Source organism: Schistocerca piceifrons, chromosome 10, assembly GCF_021461385.2.
Source record: "Schistocerca piceifrons isolate TAMUIC-IGC-003096 chromosome 10, iqSchPice1.1, whole genome shotgun sequence".
NCBI lineage: Eukaryota > Metazoa > Arthropoda > Insecta > Orthoptera > Acrididae > Schistocerca > Schistocerca piceifrons.
Window position 1 is genome coordinate 71780867 of NC_060147.1, and position 26727 is coordinate 71807593.

Sequence of the window (26727 nt, forward strand, 5' to 3'; positions counted from 1 at the left end):
GGAACGCGGTCTGCTACAAATGGACTGCCTACGCGCTATCGGGTACGTCACCAATCAGCGCGTTGTAGGAACGGGCCATTCACGTCAACGCCGTGGTCTACGTGCGGTCCTATTTATTTAGAGTACCTGACTAACGGGATGGGGAGTACCCCTTTGTGGAACTGACCGCTAGATATCACGACAGGCTGACCCACCAGTATAAAAGAAAGCTGGCAGCACGGTGCTCTCAGAATAGAGGCAGTAACAACAGAGTCGGTACGTTAGATAAGCTGAGTGATTTCGAACGTGAACAAGTCACTAGACGTCACCTGAGTAACAAGTCCATCAGAGATGTTTCAAACCTTCTGAAGCTGCCAAATGTGACTGTCTGTGGTGTTACTGAGAAGTGGAAGCGAGAGGGAACAACTTAGCCAAACCAAGACAAGGCAGGTCTCATGTACTTATGAACAAGAACTGTCGAACATCGCAGAGGTTTTTTCCAGAACGAGATTTTCACTGTGCAGCGGAGTGTGCGCTGATATGAAACTTCCTGGCAGATTAAAACTGTGTGCCGGACCGAGACTCAAACTCGGGACATCCCCTAGGCTGTGGCTAAGCCATGTCTCCGCAATATCCTTTCTTTCAGGAGTGCTAGTTCTGCAAGGTTCGCAGGAGAGCTTCTGTAAAGTTTGGAAAGTAGGAGACGAGGTACTGGCAGAAGTAAAGCTGTGAGGAGGGGGCGTGAGTCGTGCTTGGGTAGCTCAGTTGGTAGAGCAGTTGCCCGCGAAAGGCAAAGGTCCCGAGTTCGAGTCTCGGTCCGGCACACAGTTTTAATCTGCCAGGAAGTTTAATCGCAGAGGATTGTTGTAAAGAATCACATAAAATCTGCGGAAGAAATCACTCGCGAGTTCCAGAACACTACCAGCAGTCCAACTAGAACAGTGACTGCCCATAGGAAGCTAACGAGAATATGCTAAAATGGTCGAGCAGCTCCTTATACGCCATACATTTCTGTAGCCATTGTTAAGCGACTCTGGTGCAAATAGCGACGCCACTGGACACTGGATTACTGGAAACGAGAGATTTTGAGCGACGGATCATGCTAGAGTGAGAGGGAAGGGTTTGGGTTTGACGAATCCTTGGAGAACATCACCTGCCATCATGAGTAGTCTCAACAGTGAAGTGCGGAGGAAGTGGTATTTGGGTATGGGGTGTTTTCCTTCGTTGGGGTCTGGTCCCCATACTGCTCGTAAAAAAACTAAATGCGAAAGGATGTGTAATAGTTTTCCAGCGGTCTGTATCGCGTGCAGGAACAGTTCAGAGACGATTGTGTTTCAGCATGACAATGCACCATGTCATGAAACAGTGAGGCAATAGTTTGTGGGCTGCAACATTTCTGAAATGGATTGGCCTGCCCAATGGAACACATTTGGAATGAATTAAAACGTCGACTTCTCTCCAGTCTCCAGTGCCCAATTCTGCTATTTCGCGTCATTAGGAAGAAAGGTGCGCCATTCCTCCACAGACATGTAAACATCTGTTTTGAAAGTATCCGCAGCAGTGTAGAAGCTGTCAGACAGACGAGGGCTGGGCACACCCCAGTTAATGGTACCGGCCGGCGTGGCCGAGCGGTTCTAGGCGCTTCAGTCTGGAACCATGAGACCGCTACGGTCGCCGGTTCGAATCCTGCCTCGGGCGTGGATGTGTGTGATGTCCTTAGGTTAGTTAGGTTTAAGTAGTTCTAAGTTCAACGGGACTGATGACATCAGATTTTAAGTCCCATAGTGCTCAAAGCAATTTGAACCATTTGAAGCTTGTTTACGCAAATATTAATACTTACCATTTAGCTGGAATTAAATGTATTACGAGCAGGTGATTTGTGGGTGTGCAGTATGTATTGAGGTACACTTCGGATTCTTGTCCATTATTGTTTGGTATCGAAGAGTGATCCCCTCTCTTCAATCCTTTATCTCCAATGTCAGCGCTTCTTCCGTAGGCTCAAGACAATGCAATCCGCCATGACACCTATCCCTATACAACATCCTTACTCTGCAAAAGACAGTGAAGCGCATGGCAGACAGTACTTCCCATTGCAGGATGTACCAGTGTTTCTCCCGTTTCCAGTAGCGTGTGGACAGCAGGAAGGATGCCTGCTTACGTGCGTCTGTTCGCGCTGTGAGAGCCTAATATCATCTTACGAGGTCCCTACAGGTAATATATGTAGGTTCCTCGCCTTACTTGTTCTTGAAATTTTGCAAGTAGACATTGGCGGGAGATCTCACATATGTCATTGCCATTTCAGGTTTTTTTATTATTTGAACGACAGGCCTGTGACCATTCGTGTTGGCCTTCCTTTTCGTAGGTTCATTATCACCTGTTAGCCCTATGTGGTATATGTCACTTACACTTGAGCAGTATTCTGTGATGCGTCGCAAGAGTGTGTTGTAAGCAAACTCGTTTGTCGACTGGTTGTGTTCTCCCAGCATGTGACGAGTGAATTGATATCTGCCAACCCGTTTACCTACGCCAGAGCCTACGTGATTGCTCCACATCATATCCGTCTTCCTTCACAAAGGAACCATCCCAACACCAGCACTAAGTTCTTGAACCTGCACCAGGAAAAGAAGTTGACAGAAGGGCCTTTAAATAGTGATCAAGTTTGCCTCTTCTTTCACATCGGACCCTTCCCTTCCTTCTATTTAGTCATGGCGTCGACATCTTCCAACTCTCATTAACTCAAAGTCTCTTACCAACCTCCCTCCCTCACTATATGTCCCCAGATACCACCTCCGACACTCTCAGCTTAGAGCTCTGACACTCTGGGCTTACGCTTTAGATCTGTTCTGACTGGCCAACTGCTGTCTACAGTCCAGTAGGAGGATCGTGGGACATGTAATCAGCATCTCATCAGTCCCTCCAGCCCTAATTGCCGTAAGATGAATCTTGATGCCACAGTTTCTTTATTCCTCATTTGGCGTCACAAGTCGGAATGGTCCTCTTTCCAGATCTGCTGACCTCCCTAACTCACCAAAAATCTGGGGAAGTGCCAGTCGTCGAGCGCAGATCTTCCCGCAGCGAAAGCAGCCACGCTAGTGAGAAGATCCTCTTCAGTATACCCACCTGCCATATCCATTGCTACCCCACATCTCACACCACCACTTAACCTTCCAACTTAGCTTCCTGGTGCTGGTTCCACAATTTAGCGCTGATATCGGGATGGTTCGTTTGAGACAAACACTGGATATTTCCTTCTCCATCTTTCCCCAGTCCAAGCTCTTGCTCGTGCCCTGTTGACCTCGTCATCGACGGTGCGTTAGTCCGCGATCCTCCCAGAACGCCGAGCGCTCGGGATGAGGAGAGCCCGCCACGCCCAACGGCAGGATGTGGTGACGTCACGCGCGGGGCCACGCCCCCGCCTCCGCGCGTCGTGACGGCCGCAGCCGCCGCCGCCGTCGCCGACATCCGCCTCGCCCCCGGCGCCGCTCTCATATTTATTTATTTATTTATGTATTTATTTATTCGGAATTGGCCCCCGCCCGCGGGCGCCCGCCATGCTAATGAGTGACGCCCCGGCTGCGCTATAAACCTTTATCGCGCATTGTCCCGGGCGAAACGCTGCCGCCGACGACGCCTGCGTCGCCCTCGGCGCTGCCTACCTGCAGTGGCACACCGCTTAGCCACGCCTGACGATTGCCGTCTCCCAAGAGGCCGCTCCGATAAAACAAGCATGGGCTATCCTCTCGCTGACGGGGCTCAGTCTAAAACATAACGAGAGCCAGCATCCACAATGATATTCTCAATGGCCAGTTGTCTCCAGAAGCCCATGTAGTATCTGGTATACCACAAGGAACAGTGTTGGTACCAATTTTGTTCACAACGGAAACTCTACAGGTAACAGACCACACTAAAAATTACTCTTTTTTGGAGATACAGAACCATTGTTAACGAAAGTCATCTAGAATAATATTTTAGATAGCCACTTCTTTCCAGGAGCACATATGTCAGATGTACCACAAGGAATCGTAATGGGACCAATTTTGTTCACTGTCAAAAATATACACGTGATACCATACAATAAAATGACTATTTTAGAGATACGAAACCAATGTTAACGAGACTCAACAGCGAGAAAAATATTCTAGAGGCCTTTTTCTCTCAAAAAGTGCACATAATATCAGATGTACCACAAGGATTCGTGTTGGGACCAATTTTGTTCACTGTGAAAAGGGTACAGCTTATAGACTACAATGAAATGACTACTTCAGCAATACCAAACACTACTGGAAATGGATGTATCAAGCACCACCAGGACTGGAATGAGTAACTCCTGTGGATAATCTGCTAGTAATTTGCTTTAATCGTCTTTGGTTGTGGTGGTTCGTAGAGCGATATACAATCGTTTGTCAGGTCGCTTTTCACAGCATTCCCTGCGTCAGAACCTTGCAGAGATGTTTTTAGTGTAGCTAGTGGTTGGAAAGATACACTTGTACAGGGAAGAGCCTAGCTATAGACGCCATGAAAAATGGAAAACATATGTCATGGTCGGTAAAAGCGTTCGAGAGTCTGAGTTGTTCGGTCCTCGCTACAGAACTCATTGCACCGCAGAATTTGAGTAGCTGAGATCTGACAGCTTGAAAGCGGATTTATCAATAACCTCCCCTGACATCTCTGTAAAATGGGCTTCCTGAGGATAAAGTGTGCAGAACGCGGTTGCATCAACAAATTAATCAGCCATGTTCTGCAGTGTGGAACTTGCTGTATTCTGTCATCCCCACTATGAGGCTTTGGTGAACTGTACAAAAAAAATGTGGTTCTAACAGCTGACTCCTTACGTTAAAGTACAGTTTCCTCCCGTCTAGCATCAGTGCAGCCTCGGCTCAAAAGGTTTAAACCACTTTCTAAGTGAGAATGACTAATGAAAGAGCAAATAATTCCTAGTGTTCAACAACTAACAATAGTCTTCCCAGAAGCGATGACTGTCATCAGTGTAAACAAGATGTCATCTGACCAGTAAATATCGTCGGTAACTTACAAAATACATTATAAACTAAACAGAAGCCAAGCCTAATTGTAAATTAGTCAGAAAACGGCAAATAAACAGCAGCAAAGTGATCGATGGCTTTTCATTACTCGCCTACAACAGGATTATGTTAGCCTCCTTGCTTGATAGTCTCCACTATCCTCACTCAATTCCAAGTAGAGTAGAATATATTCTTTTGTGCTTTTGAAGTGTTACGCACATGGACGCGTGACTGAGATCTCCCCAGGAAAGGTCTGTCGTCAACACGAACTTCGAGGTGACCTTGTGAGAAGGTTTTTGCGTATTTGTTGACAAAAATAAATTACTGCTACTGAACACATATCAGACCGAGGGCGACCTGACCACTTTCAATATAAAAATACAAACCGACTGGATCACCTCTTATATTTATCCACATTACCTGTTTAGACTCTTGCCAGAGGTCACCTTCAGATTCACATCAGATTGCCGCTAATTGTAGTTCGTCATCGGGTGCTTCATTCAGTTTGTTTCTCCCTTACGCCGTCGTCGTCATTTTTGCGTAAATTCTACATCCTGAGTCTCACTAAACTTTAAGTACCACTTTTTCCTTCTAGTGTCAAATTAACCACATCCAGAGCGATGCCATAATAGTTGAAGATTTAATTTTTTTTTCAAACAACCATCAGCGAATTACCACAATGATTCCTGGAGAATTAAGATTTCGTACATTACTATCAGCTGTTACGAAAAGTGTGAATTATACATGCAGCCAAGGGCCTTCCCGCAGTGGCAACAACGGATCCCGGCAGACCACTGAAGTTACGTGCTTTCGGGCTGGGCTAGCACTCGGATGGGTCACCGTACGGGTCTGCCCAGTGCTGTTCGCAAGCAGGATGCACACAGCCATTCGGGAGAACGACGGTTCAATCCCGCGTCCGGCCATCCTGATTTCGGTTTTCCGTGATTTCCGTAAATCGCTCCAGGCAAATGCCGGGATGGTTCCTTTGAAAGGGCACGGCCAACGTCCTTCCCCGTCTTCCCTAGTCCAATGAGACCGATGACCTCGCAGTTCGGTCTCTATCCCCAAACAACCCAACCCACTCAGCCATTATGAGGCCAATTGAGGAGCTACCTGTTGAGAAGTAGCGAGAGAGCATTGTCCTGACTACATGCCTCTGCGTATACGCATCCAGTGACACATAAGGGCTCAGGATGACACGGCGGCCGGTCGGTACCTTCAAGGCCTGTTCGAACAGTGTCTGTTGTAGAACAGAAAAATGTGTATAGCCTTACGTAACGCGGAACCGACCACAAGTTGTCACAACAGCCGCACCCACCAGTATAAAAGTATGGGCGGTGTAGATTGGCAGCAACAGCAGAATGGTCAGAGTAGTGAGGGATTTGTTACTCAGCTGACACCCAAAACTACTCCAGAGACACTACAACCTTCCAAAAGCTGCCCAAGTCGATTGTTGGTGATATGGCTGCGAAGTGGAAACGCGAAGGAACAACTACCGATAAGTCGAGACCAGATAGACCTGGTAAACTGACAGGGGGGAACCGTCAAGCATTGCCGAGGGTGACAGTAACCAATGGCATGACATCAGCTGCAGGAATCGCTGGTGAGTTTCAAAGTGCTTTCAGCAGTCCAGCTAACACAGTGATCGCGTATAGTGGGTTATAAAGTATGTGGTACAGTGGTCGAGCACTTCGTCGTAAGTCACACGTTCCTGTGATCATGGCTAAGCAACTTGTGAAGTCCTGTAAATAGCGACACCACGATACAGTGGATATTTGGAAACGAGTGGTCTGAAGTGGTGACTTACGCTGTACTCTATGGAAGTCCGACGGATGGGCTTGGATCTGGCGAATGTCTGGAGAACATAATCTACCGTGGTTAGCGCACTGGACTCGCATTCGGGAGGACGACGGTTCGAACCCGCATCCGGCCATCTTTATTTAGGTTTCTCGTGATTTCCCTAAATCACTTCAGGCAAATGCCTGGATGGTCCATTTGAAAGGGCACAGCCTACTTCCTTCCCCATCCCTCCCTCAACACGATGGGACTGATGACCTCACAATTCGGTCCCCGCCCCCAAATCAACCAACCAACTATAACCTGCCATCATGTGTAGTGCCAACAGTGAAGTGTGTATGACGTGGTGTGCCGGCCGGAGTGGCCGAGCGGTTCTAGGTGCTACAGTCTGGAACCGCGCGACCGCTACGGTCGTAGGTTCGAATCCTGGCCCGGGCATGGCTGTGTGTGCTGTCCTTCGGTTCGTTAGGTTTAAGTAGTTCTAAGTTCTAGGGGACTGATGACCTCAGATGTTAAGTCCCATAGTGCTCAGAGCCATTTGACGTGGTGTTGTGATAGGGGGCATGGTTAGGGTGTGGTTATCTTACAGCGCTCAGGGGAACGCCAAATGCTGAGGGATATGAACAAATTCTACAGCAAAGTTTACTAGTCTGTATCAGCACGACATGAACGATATCGTAAAGCCGCAAGTGTGAGGCGATGGTTTGCGGATGACAGCATTCCTGAAATGGGTTGCTCCACCCAGAAGCCCAACCTGAACTCGGTGGAAAGGCTTTGAGATGAGTGAGAACATGGACAATGTTCCAGACTTCAGTATTCAATTTGTGGTTCTTCATCCACATCTACATGGTTACTCTGCAATACACACTTAAGTGCCTGGCAGACGGTTCATCGAACCATTTTCATATTACTTCTCTACCATTCCACTCTCGAATGGCGCGTGTGAAAAAGGAACACCTAAATCTTTCCGTACGAGCCCTGATTTCTCTTATTTTATTATGATGATCATTTCTCCCTACGTAGGTGGGTGTCAGCAAAATATTTACGCATTCGGAAGAGAAAGTTGGTGATTGAAATTTCGTAAATAGATCTCGCCGCAAAGAGAACCGCCTTTGTTTCAGTGAATGCCACCCCAACTCGCGTATCATTTCAGTGCCACTCTCACCCCTGTGGCGCGATAACACGAAACGATCTGCACTTCTTTGCACTTTTTCGATGCCATCCGTCAATCCTATCTGGTAAGGATTCCACACCGCGCAGCAATATACCAGCAGAGGACGGACAAGTGTAATGTAGGATGTCTCTTTAGTGGGTTTGTCGCGTCTTCTAAGTTTTCTGCCAACAAAGCGCAGTCTTTGTTTCTCCTTCGCCACAATATTATCTATCTAGTCTCTCCAATTTAAGTTGCTCGTAATTGTAATTCTTAGGTATTTAGTCGAATTGACAGCCCTTAGATTGGTGCGATTTATCGTATACCCAAAATTTATCGGATTTCTTTTAGTACTCATGTGGATGATCTCGCACTTTTCTTTGTTTAGTGCTAGTTGTCACTTTTCGCACCATACAGAAATTCTCCCTAGATAATTTTGTCATTGGAATTGATCGTCTGATGATTTTACTAGACGGTATATTACAGCGTCATCTGCAAACAATCTAAGGGGGCTGCTCAGATTATCACCTAGATCATTTATATAAACCAGGAACAGCAGAGGGCCTATGACACTACCTTGCGGAACGCCAGATGTCACTTCTGTTCTACTCGATGATTTACCGTCCATCACTACGAACTGTGACCCCTCTGAGAGGAAATCACGAAACCAGTCATACAACTGAGACGATACCCCATATGCACGCAATGTGATTAATAGTCCCTTGTGAGGAACGGTATCAAAAGCCTTCTGGAAATCTATGAATATGGAATCGATCTGAGATCCCTTGTTGATAGCACTGTTACTTCATGGGCTGCCATTCCTCTATAGATACGCAGATACTTCACTGAAAATGTCCCCAGCAAATTCAAGCCGTAATAAGGGCGAAGGGTAGGCTCCGCATTAATGTCCACTGATAGTTGTCCGAAAACTTCATACCAAATAGGATACAACTGATTGTACTCTGTGCATTTCTCATGGTTTCATATGTTTTGGCTGTATGCATATACTGTGATGATGGTTATTAATCGATACCGGTAGTGATAATAAAGGCTATGCTGCGTGTCATGCATTTCATGGAGTAAAACATAATGTCATTCGCCGTATGCCGGACAGTGGCAGATGCTACAGTAGTGGCTGCTGTATGGCGCTCTTCTGAGAGAAACGCCTCTGTCAGAGCGTGTAAACGTAGCGTTGCACTGGTCATGCCTTACCGCAGCGCGGGGACTGAATGGATTATTTCGAGCCGCAAAGTCGAGTGCTTAGTGTCGGCGCGGCCGCAGGCGCGCAGGCAAACACAATTGCCGGCGCGGCGGGATCGGTCAGGTGGCAGGGGACTGGGGGGGTGCTACGTATTGTTATGTGTCGGCGCGCAGCGTGCGTTACGGCGCGCGGGATCCCGCGAGATTACCGCCCGGCGCTAAGAGCTTCAATTACCAACCGCGCGGACGCTATCTGCGCCCGTAAAGCCGTCGCCGGCACGTTGGCAGCCCTGATCGCGTGCAGCGCAGATAGCAAACGTCGCTACCACCGGTCTCCCAGCCTCCAGATGGCACTGCCTGTCAGCGTCGCAGAACGTATGTCTCTTTCTGACTTGCTCGCTCGTGCTAACTAGCTGGACGGAATCCTTGGAAATTGAGCTCAACGGCTGGACCCGCACCGGACGGGAATCCTGGGTGTGTCTTGGGCTGCAGTGACTAGTATGTGCGAAGTTTGCGCTATTCTCTAGGTCATTTGTTCGAATATCTATTATGTCGAGCCGAGGGAGGTAATGTAGTTTGAACACCTGTCCTCTCCAGAACTATGCTGTAGTATTAATACAATCTCGATTCCAAAAGCTTAAATCACTTTGTGTAACAGAATCACCAGCGAATGAGGAAATAATTTCATATTTCCCACAAGGAACAATAGTTGGCCCACATGAAGCTACTGTACGCCTGCTGAAGCGCAGATACCATCGGTTACCCACGGAGCGAGGTGGCGCAGTGGTTAGCACACTGGACTCCCATTCGAGAGGACGACGGTTCAATCCCGCGTCCGACCATCCTCATTTAGGTTTTCCGTGATTTCCATAAATCGTTCCAGGCAAATGCCGGGATAGTTCCCCCAAACAACCCAAACCCTTATCGGCTACCCAGAAAAGAGCTTATATGTTGACGCTGACCAGTTACCACAAATCACTTTGAGTGAATGCTGGGATAATCCCTCTGTACGGACTTGAGAAATCCTGTCCTATCACCTTTCTCCAGCAGAGGTAGTAAAGTGTCTCTGATGACATCGATGTCCACCGGAAGTTACACTCTACACCCTTCTATCCTTCGCAGAGAGAGCAGTTAAACCACTGCATTTAAATGAGGGATTGGCAGGATTCAAATCCTTCAAGTCATCGAGTTTTAGATTTTTCCTGGTTTCCCTAGATTATTTAAGATAGATGTTGGGACGATTCCGTTCAAAAAGACGCTGTCGATCTGCATTTTCAAACACCACTTGCGCCCGGTCTCTGTTGACACAGTAGTGGTTCAAAAATGGCTCTGAGCAGTGTGGGATTTAACATCTGAGGTCATCTGTCCCCTAGAACTTAGAACTACTTAAACCTAACTAACCCAAGACCATCACACACATCCATGCGCGACGCAGGGTTCGAACCTGCGACCGTAGCAGTCGTGCGGTTCCAGACTGAAGCTCCTAGAACCGCTCAGCCACAGCGGCCGGCCACAGTAGTGGAAACCACTGTCCTATGACTATTTGCGAACCTCTTCGCAGTGTCGCATGGACTGAGTCCGTCCGTCGGGGGACGTTAAGTTCGGTGATCCCTTGGAACTATCTGAAAGGAGAAGGCTGTATGCTGACATTTGATGTCACACTCTCCCTTACCTTCGTCCACACTGTACTGTACGATCATTCATAACAGTCAACCACACGACACATAGAGACATAAGTGAGATTTCATAGCAAATCGGAGAATGATGGCAGCAAACCACTTCCAATGGGATACTGCACGGGACTACAATGCAGAACTCCCGTATCTAAACTCAAAGCACTTTTATAGTAACTAGTTCCCCAGGAAAGTGTGACAGGACTGTTGTTCTTTTCTTTACAAATAAACGACCTGACGGATAGGGTGGGTATCATTACACGTCATTTTACTGATGACATTTTATCGTGCGGGAAGGTGTCGGCGTTGAGTGACTGTGGGAAGATATGGGATGACTAGGACAGAATGTCTGTTTAGTGCGACTAATAGCACCTTGCTTGAAATTTGGAAAATATGAGTCAATGCAAATGAGTAGGAAAAACAGTCCTGGAGGTTCGAATACAGAATTAACGATATGCTGCTTCACACAATCACCATGATTAAATATCTAGGCGTAACTTTGCAAGGCAACATGAAATGTGACGAGCATGTAAGGTTCGTTCTAGAGTATGAGAAGTCGTTTATTGGGACATTTCGAGACAATTATAGCTCATGTATAAAGGAGGCGGCGAAATGAACACTTGTGTGACACATCGTTGAGTATCGGTCGAGTATTTGGGATCCCGATCAGGTCAAGTTAGAGGGAGACATCGAAGCAATTCAGCGGTGCGCTCCTAGATTTGTTACCGGTGGGTACGATAAAGAAGCGAATATTACACAAATTCTCTGTGAAGTTTAATGGAAATGAGAATATCTAGCGGAGAAAACGTACTGAGAACATTTACGAAATCGGTATTTGCGACTTGCTGCAGAAGGATCCTACCACCACCAACGTACGTCTCGCGTAAGGACCGTGAAGGCAAGATGAGAGAAAACAGATGTCTTACAGAAGCATATACGCGGTCATTCTTTCCCTAGCTCGGTTTGGAAGTCGAATTTGAAACGGGTGTCTAGCAGTGGTACAAGATACCCTCAGCCACCCGCCGTATTGTGGCTTGCGGAGTGCGTAGAGGTAGATTTCCTAAGTATGGGACTGATACATGTAGAAGTTTCACAGAACCTTAAAAATGAAACGCAGTCACCGTTCATCTTACCTAAAAATGACCTTACATGTAGCATCTCATGTCGTTTGGCAGTGTCACTGCAAGATATTTAATCTGACTAAGTTAAGCAGCATACTGCAATGAAGAGGCAAAGAAACTGGGACACCTGCCTAATATCGTGTAGGGGCCTTGTGAAGACGCATGGACTCGACTAATATCTGAAGTAGTGCTCGAGGGAATTCACACCATGAATCCTGCAGGACTCGACTAATGTCTGAAGTAGTGCTCGAGGGAATTCACACCATGAATCCTGCAGTACTGTCTATAAATCCGTAGGAGTACAATGGGGTGGACATCTCATCAGTGTAGCACGTTGCAAGGCATTCCAGATAAGCTCAACAACGTTCATGTATGGGGAATTTAGTGACCAGCGGAAGTGTTTAAACTCAGAGCAGTGTTCCTGGAGCCACACTGTAGCATTTCTGGACGTTTGGGTGTCGCATTGTCCTGCTGGAATTTCCCAAGTCAGTCGGAATGCACAATGGACATGAATGGATGCAGGTGATCAGACAGGATGCTTACGTACGTGTCATATGTCAGAGCTGTCCCACAGCACTCCAACTGCACACGCCCCACACCATTACAGTTTCTCTACCAGATAGAACAGTCCAATACTGACATGCACGCTCCATGAATTCATGAGGTTGTTTTCATACCCGTCCATCCGCTCGATACAATTTGAAACGAGACTGGTCTGACCAGGCAACGTGTTTCCAGTCATCAACAGTCCACTGTCGGTGTTAACGGCCCAGGCGACGCGTGAAACTTTGTGTCGTGCAATCATCAAGGGTATACCAGCGGGCCTTCGGCTCCGAAAGCACATATCGATGATGTTTCGTTAAATGGTTAGCACGCCGACACTTGTTGATGGCCCAGCAGTGAAATACGCAGCAATTTGCGGTAGGGTTGCACTTCCGTCACGATGAACTATTCTCTTTAGTCACCGTTGGTCCCATTCTTGCAGGATCTTTTTCCTGCCGCAGCGCCGACGGAGATGTGATGTTTTACCAGATTCGTGATATTCACTGAAATGGCCGTACGGGAAAATCCCGACTTCATCGCTAATTCGGAGATGCTGTGTCCCATCGCTCGTGCGCCGTTTATAACACCTCGTTCAAACTCCCTGAAATCTTGATAACCTGCCATTGCAGCAGCAGTAAGCGATGTAACAACTGCGCCAGACACTTGTATTATATAGGTGTTGTCGACTGCAGCGCCAGTTTTCATACGTGTATTTGAATACGCATGCCTGTACCGGTTTCTTCAGTGTATAATGCTGTATTACGGGAATGTTTCTCCTACAACTATAGCAATGTCAGTGAGTGGGACGGATGTGCGCTGGAAGCTGCGGAGTGTCTGGCGGGCAGGACCTCCCTCGCGAGAAGTCCCGTTTAGACGCCGAGATTTACGGCGCGGGGATGGTCCCTCCCACCGCCGGCTTGTTGCGTCCTGCGTGCGGCATGTATTTTTAATTTCCCCGCAGCGGGCGTCGGTAATCCAATACGGCGGCTCCTCCGGCGACGCCTGCCTCCAGCGCGTCCTTGCGGCGCCCGACAGAGACGGATGGAGCAGGGGTCCGCGGAATGCGCCCCGAGGAACACCGTCCCCTGCTTGTGTGTGTGTGTGTGTGTGTGTGTGTGTGTGTGTGTGTGTGTGTGTGTGTGTGTGCGCGCGCGCGCACGCGTCTGGTCTCAAACGAACCAGCGGCAGCCGATGAAGTACCTTCACACCTGCCACAAGTAGTGGCAGGCTTACGAGTTAGCTGGTTAGCTCAAATGCTAACCGAAAATCAGTGACACGTAGGACTTACCATAAGGTATCAAGAATAGTAGTAACAACGGGTTACCAACAGGAAGGCTGGAAAATCGGGGTGACATTTCGCTCTTGTGCAGAGTGCGCAGAGTAAAGTGAGGTGATAAGTCATGGGATCATACCATGCAGTATCGTGTCGGACCCCCTTTTGCCTGCTGCAGTGCAGAAACAACGACATGGCATGGACTGAACAAGTCGTTGGAAGTCCCCTGGAGAAATATTCAGCCACGCTGCCTCTACAGCCGTCCACAACTGCAGAAGCGTTTCCGGTGCAGGGTTTTGTGCACCAGCTGATCTCGTGATTTTGCCCCACAAATGTTCGATGGGAATCAAGCTGGGCGATCTGGCTGCCAAATTGTGTAGAATATTCTTCAAACCAATCGCGAACGATCGTGGCCCGTTGACATGGTGCATTGCCATCCATAAAAATTTCGTCGTTTTTGAGAAACAGGAAGTCCATGAATGGCTGCCGAAGGAAACCATTTCCAGCCAGTGGTCGGTCTGTTCCATGTAAACACACTCCACCACCACTATGGTACCACCAGTAGCCTGCATAGTGTCTTGTTGACAGCTTGGGTCCAAGGCTTAGTGGGATCTGCAGAACCAGCAGCCTATAAGCTAACCAGGTGCGCTGCACACTGCCTATCTTTGTAAATTGAAAGAGTGATTTTTCGTGAAGAAAACCTCAGGAATGCGTGTGTCCAAGCGAATGAGAAACTTTAATTTTGATGCGCCTGCCTCCGTTTCGTACAGAGCAGCTGACAATATTATAGCGCGGGATTAGCCGAACGGTCTTCGGCGCTGCAGTCATGGACTGTGCGGCTGGTCCCGGCGGATGTTCGAGTCCTCCCTCGGGCATGGGTGTGTGTGTTTGTCCTTAGGATAATTTAGGTTAAGTAGTGTGTAAGCTTAGGGACTTATGACCTTAGCAGTTAAGTGCCGTAAGATTTCACACACATTTGAACATTTTTTGGCCATATTATAGGGAATACCCAGGTCACATACACTTCGAGCTCTGAGGAACATACCCAATACAAAGGGCACGTAGCGCAGCAAGTTAGAGTCAGCGAACATTTCATTTTTAACAAAAGTTGTTGCCAGTGCTGTGATGTTCACCCCTTCGCGTTTGATGTTAACTCTTCGAAACATCCTTTATGATGGTTACGGTCAACACTTGCATTGGTCATTAAAATGAAATTTAAAAACACAGTACAATGCAGGAAAACAAGTACGTACTAATACGCCATGTCACATAGTTTCTTAGGATTTAGTGCCCTCGCGTTACTTTTTCGTCTGCATATTAACGAGACAGACATCGGAAGCACAATGCTGCAGATCAGGGAAGTTATATTCGACAAAACAGACGAAATGGGAAATCAAACTGAGGAAGAGGTATCCGAAACAGTAGGTATTATTGGTCTCAGTCGAAATGTATAAGACAGAAGCAAGGAAAGATACTGAACGCAGATGGATTTTGAGCTGCAGACATATTTTAAACTCTGGGTACAAAAAGTGTGAATCGGAGAAGTATTAATAAGAATTTCCGACAGAATGTGTGATCGGGAGAATTCGAGGTTGTGACAGTTGAACAGACCGACGCTTGTGCGGAGGTGGTGTGTGTTGACGTTTCTGCGTAGCCCTACACACTTCAGGTATCCTTTTACCGCTTTCTCTGAGGGTGTCTGCACGCTACCTGCAAAAAGACACTTACCCCAGTAACAGCCTCAGGCTGCGCAGAAGTGTCAGTTTGCAAAAGTGTCCTTCCACCAGAAAATTCTGTGAGAAGCAAAGACAATTTTGCGAAACTTGTGCTGTAGTTGGTATTGGAAGGAGTAGTATAGAGGACAGTTGTAGGGGCAGGCAGAGAGTGCAATATATAAAACTAACTACGTAATTTAGCAACTAAAAGAGATGTTGAGGGGGTCGTAACTAAAAGTGAGACAAATATTGAGATGTATAAGAGAGATTATTGAAGATGGAGAGTATGTAGTGCTTTGAGAGGAGAGATTGTTGAAGATGAAGAGTATAATGTAGTACGTTAAGAGGCGGAAAGATTGAAAAAGGAAAGACGTAAGTGGTCTAAGATGTCAAAATATCTTGACTAAACTTGAAACTTTATGAAAACGTAGAAAAATGGAGAAATGTTTAGGCATGGAATCGCCGAAGTAACTGAATGCTGGTAGCAGCGAAACTTGGCTGCGCCGCAGACTCTGCGATGGCTGTCGGCTCGGCCGGGACGGAAATGGCTCTTCGTGGCGACATCCATCTCTCGGTATTTACCATCACGAGCTGCCGCTTTGCAGGCCAATCAAATGCTAATGACACCGCCTCTCGTTACCTCTTTTTTCTGCCGTTTATTCTCCCCCTAACGCGCGCCGTCGTAAACTTTTATCGCACATTGTTCTTCTCTCGCGAAGTCCTCTGCGCTGCTTAGCACTGAAATTTATGATTCCCCGTAAGTGAATCCAGCGTCTGAATATATTACGCCGTACCTCTGTCTCTGTCTCGATCTCTTTCTCTCCGACTCTTCCTTTTTTTATTTACTATTTTTTTTTCCTCTTCGTGGGTGGCCTCTTCGAATCACTCACGATCCTCTTTCACTTGCCACGAAGAATTGTGTTACCGCCGGCGGTTGACTTACGCTTATGAAACGCTAAGTCGGAAGGCACAAATAGGCTGCAGCATCGTGGTCGACCGAGTCTGCCGCTTCGTACGTCTCTATTACACGTCCGCTGGATTTATTTCCAAACTTAATAGCGGCCATAACACCAGCTGGTGAAGCAATTCTTTAAATTTATGACAGTAGAAGTAATGTTCTCTCTTTGTTTGTTGCAGGCAGTATTCTGATATTTGAACCCAATTATTTAACTTTCGGGACGTTTCGATCATTCAGTACTTACCTTCAGGCTTAGCAACTACACCCAACATGTAACGATTCTCATATATACCTGAAATGGTTGAAAATGATACCTGAATCAGAATTATGGAATGCATTTAAAATGTAAAACTTCTTATGACAGGCACATACTAGTCACTAATTATCAAAATAAGTGGAACAAATGGCTCTGAGCACTATGGGACGTAACATCTATGGTCATCAGTCCCCTGGAACTTAGAACTACTTACACATAACTAACCTAAGGACATCACACAACACCCAGCCATCACGAGGCAGAGAAAATCCCTGACCCCTCCGGGAATCGAACCCGGGAACCCGGCCGTGGGAAGCGAGAACGCTACCGCACGAGCACGAGATGCGGGCTAAGTGGAACAGGGCACATTCATGATGTGTAATCATTGATCTCTGATTTTTGTCAGTGCTCTGAAAAAAAAGGGCAGTCTCGATTTGCAAGCACTGAACGTTGCGCCGGTTCCACCCTGCGTACGCTGCCCATTCGTACGTTGAGCGTACATCATTTGCTTAGGCATACTAGAGGCACATGACTAAGCTGACGTTTGGTAATCGGCTCCTCTTCAAGAGCACTGTTTCTGATACGCCGGACTTTCAGTTAATCTTGTGCATTATCCTCAAAGAAGGCGGATGATATTTTGACAACAAAACTACGTGCTACCTATAGTCGATCTTAATTTCATAGCGGAATCTCACAGCTTCATATTATAGCAAGCAACTTATTTAATATTAAGGTTCTTTTTTCTGGTTTATTCCACCCCGTCACGATTTGGTCATCTGGAAGTAACACTGGCACCCTACTACCCCTATTATTTCTTGGATGTTGAATCTCGTATCTGCTAACTATATTACATTTTATTTTATAACGTACCGGTTTTTATGCGGTTGACAACTTGGCATGAAGTTCCAACGTCTAATGAACACGTTTTACAACAAAACGGTTTTTAAGGCCTGAAGATGACAGCGAAGTCTGTCGAAACCATTTGTCTTAAATAAAGAAATATTCTGTGTGTTCTAGGCTGTTGAATGTTTTTTTCGAAGAATATCTGCTGACGATCACAAACCAGTGCCACAGAACTAATTGAGAACGTTATTTCTGCTTTTAAGCGAGGCAATTTTTTGCTTGTTATGAGGGACACACACTTCATCATTACATTCGAAGCACCATTGGATTACCTTAGATAGGACACTTTCTTTTAACGAGCATTTGCTACTTTAAAGAAAGCGCACTATTTAAGTTGATCGCAAGGTATTTTAGGTGCATTTTATGGCGAAGTGTGTGTCCCTCACAACAGGCAAAGAGTGTTAGCGTCCGTGACATTCCCTAAGCCAGACGTGATCTCTGGGTGGCGCTAAAGAAGTTATTATCCAAAGCCGAGATGCAGAGGCAGCCAGATAATCGGAAAGATCTCCTAGCTGGAAATAATTTGTCACGAGACAGACTCCCACTTTTATCTACAACTTCCTTCAGCTATAAACTTCGGACCTGTTAACATATTCTAACAATATTTCGACTGTCAATAGAGTAACCGTCATCAAGGTGAGTCGGTGGTTGAGTTAAAATCATTTGACACACTGACAGCCTGTGGAGAATTAAACACGTTCTCCAAGTAAAATTCATTCTGCGGTATTTGTTTCTGACAGAGCACCGTCCTCTGCGCCATGGGGTATTCTCGATCGGAGAGAGATGTTCCCCCTAACTGACTACCCGCCAATTTGCGAGCGACCACCTCTAATTTTTTCGGACACCTCCTCCTGCCATTTGGAGGAGCGCAGTTGCCTCCGGAAAGGGGGGGGGAGGAGGGAGGGGCGGCGCAATGCGTCCCAGGCGTACGCATCTACGCAGACACGCACTCACCCCGGGGATGGGTACTGGACGCGGGAAATGGGGTGGTTTGCGCTCCGGAGGGTGCAGCAGGGGAGATTGATTTAGTGCGGCGCAGAATGAGGGATGACCGTCCGTCAGCATTACGGCGAGCTCCAGGGGATGGTCGGCGCTCCTGGACCGTGGAGGGGGCGTGGCAGCGCCGGGGGCTGAATAGCTGGGGGTGCGTGGGTGGGGGAGGGGTGGCCCGCGCGAGCGATGGAGGGGGAGAGGCTCCCCTCACCACCCAGGAAATTGCCAATACAGCGGGCTGCGGACGTGTCGCGATGCGCTCTTCCGTTTTCAGAGAGGTCGCTTTGGACACGGCGATACTCTGCCGAATATCGTCGAATTCAGTCGATAACACCTGTTTATTTATTTATTTTTACGAACTGATTCAAATACACGATACGCTTCGTCAACGACTGTTAACTGTTAGCCGGCCGGAGTGGCCAAGCGGTTCTAGGCGCTACAGTCTGGAAACGCGCGACTGCTACGGTGGCAGGTTCGAATCCTGCTTCGGACATGGATGTGTGTGATGTCCTTAGGTTAGTTAGGTTTAACTAGTTGTAAGTTCTAGGGGACTGATGACCTCATAAGTTAAGTCCCATAGTGCTCAGAGCCTTTTGAACCATTTGTTAACTGTTAAAAACAGAAACCGAAACTGTTTTTCGCTTCATTTCCTCACATGACCCTGCTGCTACATCGTACCTGATGTGTGTGGTGCGTTGCGGTCTAGATCTTCCTCCTTCTCTTGTGCCCTCAGTCGTTCCTCCGATTGCATTAATAAGAACGGTATTGTGTCGGAACAGGTGGCCAGTTACCACAGCTTGTGTTCGACGTCAATTCAATAACCATTCACAGACGGCAGGTGGGAGCAACTACAAGTGGAGATCATACAAAGCGTGTCACGGGGGACGCGGAAAACAGTGCAGTGGTTGTCGTAATGCGGGAACGGAGCGCTTTATCTGATGCCCCAGAGGGTGCGATCGTTAACTTCCGGACCGAAGATGTAAGCTTTTCCGAAATGGATAAGTTTGCAAATTGTTCGTCTGCCAGGCTTTTGAAAGGTGGTAACGTCAATGTGACTGGACTGTGTATTTACTTCAGTTTCAGCCAGTGAATCTCAGCGTGAAATCTGCATTTGCTACAACTGATTTAGTGCTACCTTACGCCGTTTCGGTCTGTTACTTGCAACTTTTTACTGTTTACAGTGATTTAGCGCTGCTTAACTCTTGTCGAAGCCCATGAAATATGTAATACATACGTTTTTCAAGCAGTAATTGGGAATTAAAGCAGAGTTGCTGTTTCCAGTTTATGCGCAAAATTTGGACGTCAGATGTTCGGCGGCTGCAAGTTGTGCCGTTGCGTCTACTCATTACCTTCACCCGCCGCGTCTGGAGGTCTCGTGGTAAAGCAAGTGCCTAGAAATCGTGAATTCGCGGAATCAAATCCCGGTTGGACCACAGCACCCTTTACCTCTGACGTGAATCGGATTCTACGTTAGACTATAGGTTCCCTTTTTCCTCGGTTGGATAACTGGGGTCGCCGTATATACGTAACATATAAAGGGGAAAGGTTGTTACCAAAAATCTCTAAAAGTTCTCGACCGATTTAACTCAGATTTCCACGCAATCCCCTAATAAAGATTTCGGCGGACGTACGCCGTATATATTTTTAATATATACAATATATAAATATGTCTAAAAATATATAAAGGAGAAACATTGAAGCAAATCGGTCAAGCGCTTTTCGCGACATTTGGTAACAAAGTTCTTGGCCGATTTACTTCAGATTTCTACATTCAGATGAAACCATGAAGAAAATTAATGATACATTAAACGCGTAAGAAACGAAATATGTAGTGGTAAACTGACTGTAATCCCAGTCGTGATGATAAACTACAGCGGCAATACCCGTCTTAGCACCATCACATGTCACTACGTCATGGGACAAGCGAAAACTCGAGAATTTGCAAACTCTTGTTTATTGATTAGTTTCCATTGTTACATATGACATACCGTAGGAGATATTTCAGTTCGTGTTACACAGTTACTCGTATTATTAAAATCCTCAGTGCCATAAAAACGCTAGGGCATGTCGCGGATACAGTGCCAGTAAAACTTACGAGATAGCTGACATTTAGATTTTAGGTACCAAAGTAATCAGAGCATTAATCTATGATGTAATTATTATTACTAAGCTTCTGGAATGAAATTGGTGTATATATTCAAAACTCAGAACTGGAATCCTAGAACCTGACGTTTAGGAATGCCGCAAGTGAAGCCGTATTCGTTCATCTCATTCTGTTGACACTCAACTATGCCCTTCGATTATCATGCGGCTTGCATTCGCCAGGAGTATCAACAAGGCACGCGGCCAATCACATTGCTTGTGCAGATATTAAACATACCGAGCTACACCGGGCGCTGCATTTAATTGTGCTTAAAATGGAATCGAGCACTCGGGTCAACGGCCGAAACCCCACCATCAGCCAATGACTCTGTGAAAACCTGAGTATTTAAGGACGTGCTCGAAACACAGAAATAGTTTTCTGTCTAGTGATTACTGAACAGCCACTGAAGTTTTGTATTAATAGAGCCTCATTTCTTGTCGTAGCGTCTCTTAGCGTATGACTATTGTTATTTAGACCACTTATCCCTCTAGAAAGACGCTGGAATTGTGCTCATACAATCTCGTCCCTCATTTCCTTTTTACGCAGGGGAGGGCTAGGCAGAGAAATGTCCATTAAAAGTTGCGGCGGGTAACGATGTAATTGCGCTCCCTCGCGATAGTGGCGGTCGGCCTCTGTAATTACCTTTAAGAGCGCTTTCGCAACGCAGTGCTGTTTTATTCTGACGTCGACGCCGCAGATAACGAACGAGCGCGCCAAGGTTGTCTAGGCGAGACTGTCTGTCCAGCTTCATTATGCAAATAATCGGGGGAGGGAGGGGGGCGTCGCCGATCCTCGTTCCCTATTGGCGGAGGAGAGCTCGGAGATTAAAAACACTGTGCGCACATTTCTAATGACAGGCTGTCTTAGCTAACCAATGGTGCCTATGCGTGTTCACTATCTGCTTCCTCTGTCGTGAAAATTTCTATCGGAGACGTGGAACTTTGCGCTGTTGTTTAGCTTTTTTTTAACTTTGCCTACATGGTGTGAAACCAGCTACGTGCGTTCGGTGCCTAAGGGGTCATATCAGCTGTCGTTTTCGCGGGATCAATCTTCTTCGTAATGCTCCCATTCGTGCTCCTAGTCTGCTTAAGAGTACTAAAATAGAATCACATTATAATGCTTTATCCCCGTACACTTCATAACAACACCTTCTACAGACCGGAGTAGCAGAAATGTTAATTAATCTTGCATTGAGCATCATCCTGTCTCGGTCTCACAAAAACAGCACACATCCCGAGAAAGCCGAAACGTAGGTCTGTGTCACCACCTTCAGCTCCAGTGCCACTGCTGCACGGTACGGGACCCTTAGCTGCTGGGATCGACGGAGAACAGCGAAAAAGTTCATAGAGGAACAGTTCGTTTCTTACTGTCCCGAAAAAGGGGAGAAATGCCTCCACCAAAACTATCTATTAACAAATAACCAGAACTGATTCAGAAAGTGTCGTTTCGTTATTGTGAAACATAACTGGCTCTGTTTACACAAAGCAACGAGTGTAAACAAGGTACCTCTAGTTGATTCTATATTTCTAGATTTCCAGAATGCTTCTCACACGTTGCCTACAAGCTGTTGCTGATTGTATGGCGTGCAGCTGAAGTGTTGTCTCAGTTGTGCGGCTAGTTTGGTGATTTCGTCTCAGGAAAGTCACAGTTCTCGGTACCTGGGGGAAAGTCGTGTAGTGAAATCGAAGCTTTATCTGGAATTGCCCAAAGAAGTGTTGCAGGCCCTCTGCTGTTCTTAATCTAATATAAACTATTTAGGAGTCAATCTTAGCTGCCCTCTTAGACAGTTCGCAGATGATAATGATTACCGTGTAGTAGTGTCATAAGAAGTCCAGAACGATTTCAAAAACACGTATCTCTTCACAGGACATCCACAATTATTATACATCGTCAACGATGAAATCCGCTACCGTCTTAAAAATTAATTTATTTCTAAAAAGGAAAGCCCTAATCGGCTTCAGGACATGTGTCCCATCTTCAGGTGCATGTTAAAATGAGAGTCCACAAATGATATATAAGTGAGGTTACATGGCATGAAAGACAATATCCTCTTCAATCCTTTTTAGAAATGAATAATATTTTCAACTCTAGCGGATTTTACCATTAACGATCAATAACAGCTGTGCATGTCCCGTCAAGAGAAACGTATTATTGAAATCGTTTTGATCTTCCGATGAACTTACTAGACGGTAAACGACAGCGTCATCTGCAGTGTAAGAGGGCTGCTCATTTTGTCTCCTAAGTAGTTAATCTGGATTAAGAAAAATTGAGGGCATACAATGCTTTCTTGCAGATCTCGAAATACGACTCCAGTTTCACTGTACGACTTTTCGTCAATTATTGCGAACTGCAGCCTTTCTGACGAATACTGTCGCACAACTGAGACAATATTCCACACGTTTGCAATATGCTTAGAAGCCGCTTGTGACGAACGGTGTCAAAAGCCTTCTTGAAATGTGGAAATATGGAGTCAGTTTGAGATCACCTATCTGATCCACTGTTTACTTCTTGTGAATAAAGAGCCAGTTATGTTCCACAAGAACGATATCTTCCGAATCTGTCAACTGATCATTTCCTTCCAGGTATTTCGTAACACTGGAGCACAGTTTTCCCGTTCTGAATACGTACCAGAAATCGGTATCAATGACTTGATGCGATAAGGAAACTCTGTATGTCCATCTTTTCTCAGATGGTTGCGGTAGCACGGCTGTTCAGTACAGAATATCGAATCAGACAGCTTTGAGTCGTCTAAATTTCCAAATTGTTATTTTATTGGCCATCCAGTTTCGGCGATATATTACGCCATCTTCAGCCCCATGACCGATGTGGTCTACTCGAAGTAGGGGCCAGCATTAAATTCAGCATTCAATTCAATCCGTATATTTTTGAGCAGTCACCAAAATGTTTGAAGTGATCGCTGTTTCAAAAATCTACGGATACCAGTCACTGAATTCTGGCCCCGAGTTTGACAACCTTCAGACATGTCGGTCAGGGGGCCTGAAGATGCCGTAACATATCACTGAGACTGGTAGCCCAATTAAATAACAATTTCGAAATTCAGACGGCTGAAAGATGTTTGCTTTGACATTCTACAAGGAAACTCACGAAACTTTACAACACGACAACAGTACTAGGCTGACAACTAGAGACGATTTCATCGATAAGAACAGTGGCTGTGGAAGGAATGTGATGTTTCTCTACAGCATGGAAAAATCTTCAGGGGTGAGTTACATCCAGGGCTGTGAACACTGCAAGTGGGAACCATCACCGCTGACACTCGCCACTGTATATCACCACAAAATTCCAGCCCTCTACACTGGCAGGCTACGTTATGCCCGCACGCATTACCGAGAAGCGGCCGCAAGATGAACCTCCACATCTCCCCATCGCGGTATTAGCATTATCCGCACGCCTGCCCATTTATCGGCGATCAGCTTTTCCCTCCTCCGTCCCACAGGATACAAGTTACTCGAGCAATTCCGAATAGCGCTCCCTTCTTTTGCGTAATTTTTGCGACGCGACTGGCGTCTTCAGGGAACTGGGCCCTCTTCCCTCCTTATATTCCTCCCCACAGGTCCCGCCCCCGCACAGTACCGTAAATCCTGCGACGGTACTACTTCAGCCGGCGCATCCCACTACCGCCCCCCTCTGCGAAAACAAAAGGAGGCGGCAAGAAGAGACACGGAGGTCCGCTCGCGCGCGCAATAAAACAGGAAATTTATCCGTTTTACTTTAATTGGCTAAAACCTCTGCGGTAAAATAAAAAAAGGGAGAGGTTTGGAGGGAGGGGGTTTGGACGAGGGGTGCGGATGAATTGATGACGCAGTCCTGTGGGGGGGGGGGGGGGGGGGGGAGGTATGGGAGGGGCAGTTGGACGCGCTGACGCCGCTGTCCTGCCCTGCTCCTTTCTTCTTCAGTTGCTGAAGATGTACTGGGCGAAGTGGTGGAAACGCCGATATACGAGGTGTAGCGGGTAGAAGTGCAGATATACGTATTTATATGTGATACCTTAATATGGACACACATCAGTGGGTTGGTAGTTTTTTCTCTGCATCGACAAGTCTTACCACAAACACGTCACAAACTTTACGACATGATGTTTTCTGCATGCTTGTAACTGCACCGCTAAGTGGACTACACCTCTGTATAGACTAGCCGTTTTGCGCCCACACTTCAACACCTGACCTGCTGACGAGGGTTCAAATGGCTCTGAGCACTATGGGACTTAACTTCTGAAGTCATCAGTCCCCTAGAACTTAAAACTACTTAAACCTAACTAACCTAAGGACATCACACACATCCACGCCCGAGGCAGGATTCGAACCTGCGACCGTAGCGATTGCGCGGTTCCAGACTGTAGGGCCTAGAACCTCTCGGCCACCCCGGCCGGCGATACACGTGTGGAATGAGTATTTATCGACGATGCTGTTAAAAATCATGAAATTTGTCGTACAAAGTAGATCGATTAACTGGTGATTGGGAAGGTAGTTCAGAGACTAGTATATAGAGCAATTAAATTGAAAATTGTGTACCCTACTTTGTACCTGAATTACTACAGCCGTTGTCTATGTCTACGAGGGGTATTCGTAAAGTAAGGTCTGCTGTACTCTATTCCAGATCTCCTACCGCTTCACTCGTAATACTTTTAATGAGCTTACCCTAACGACGTCACTAGGTATTTCGAACTCTTGAGATATCGTGGAGTTGGGTATGCTATGGTTCCGCGCACCTTCAGACATCTGTTAACTACCTGTCATTAATTCTTTGTGGGTTATCGTATGTATCAGTTTATTTTTGATGCTGCAGCGGTGTGTATAAATCGACGTGGATGTTCAATACAATAGCGGGTAATAGCTGAAGACTGAATTTGTTATTACAGAAACCACAATGATTTAAAGCGAGTTTATTAGTTAAGCGCAACTGTTGGGAAATTTTACTGTTGCATGGAATATATTCGTAGCTGACAATATGAAGAATCATCAGCTGTGTAATGGAATGACAGTAATGTAAATTTGTGCCGCACCTGGGCTAGAGGCTGGTTTTTCCGCTTATTGTTAGTGGTACCCTACCATTAGGCTAGTCGAATACGACAAACAGCCAGACCCAAAATTCCATATGTTGTCGACCATGGCCGAGCGGTTCTAGGCGCTTCAGTCTGGAACCGCGCAACCGCCACGGTCGCAGGTTCGAATCCTGCCTCGGGCATGGCTGTGTGTGATGTCCTTAGGTTAGTTAGGTTTAAGTGGTTCTAAGTTCTAGGGGACTGATGACCTCAGATGTTAAGAACTATAGTGCTCAGAGCCATTTGAACCATTTGTCGACCATATGTCTACAACCAGCACTCGTAAATCCATTATGTGTATTCAGTTACAGGGGACACATTTTAACTGAAAGGCAGTTGACCGGTTTCAGCATATAAATACGATACTGAAGTGTTCAGAAGTACGATGCAGTGGTCCTTCGGACAATGCATGTCCGATAGGACTTTGAGTCCTACTTTTGAACAACACAGCCACTGCAGGATCGTATTTTAGGGTTGCGTCGATCATGCGATGGGGAAGTTTAAAGTGCGCCACTCCAAGGCATTTAAGCGGTACAAGAGGACCTAGAAGTTCGCAGCTACCGCTGTAATTGACCGTCGGGTTCTTTCTCGGACACAGAGCACATGCTGGTCGCTGTGTGTGTGTGTGTGTGTGTGTGTGTGTGTGTGTGTGTGTGTGTGACTCGCCACAGCCATGATGGACGCCCGCGGTGATACACACGTGGTGGTAGAGCCGCCCCCGCACGTGCTTTAGGGCCCGGCGGACACGGCTCGCTAATGAGACACACGTGACGACGGCGACGCAGTACGTCTCGCGCTGGCGTTCCACAAGCCACAATTCATGGACCGCTGTTACTTTGTCGCGCCGTGGTCCCACCTCGGTAACTCGTGGACTGCAATAGTCGCCGCCGTAGCCAAGTGACAGAAGCAAAATATAATTACCAGTAATTTCTCATACAGA

At 46.7% G+C, this 26727-nt stretch overlaps 1 protein-coding gene and 1 non-coding gene across 2 annotated transcripts in view; both read left to right on the forward strand.

The window, feature by feature from the left end:
- The window catches only part of LOC124718792 (homeotic protein ultrabithorax-like), a 903761-nt gene that overhangs the window by 784145 nt on the left and 92889 nt on the right, over positions 1 to 26727 (forward strand). The gene's annotated exons all lie outside the window — the stretch shown is intronic.
- On the forward strand, positions 729 to 803 carry Trnas-cga. The gene has a single exon. It is a non-coding gene; the product is annotated as a tRNA-Ser (tRNA).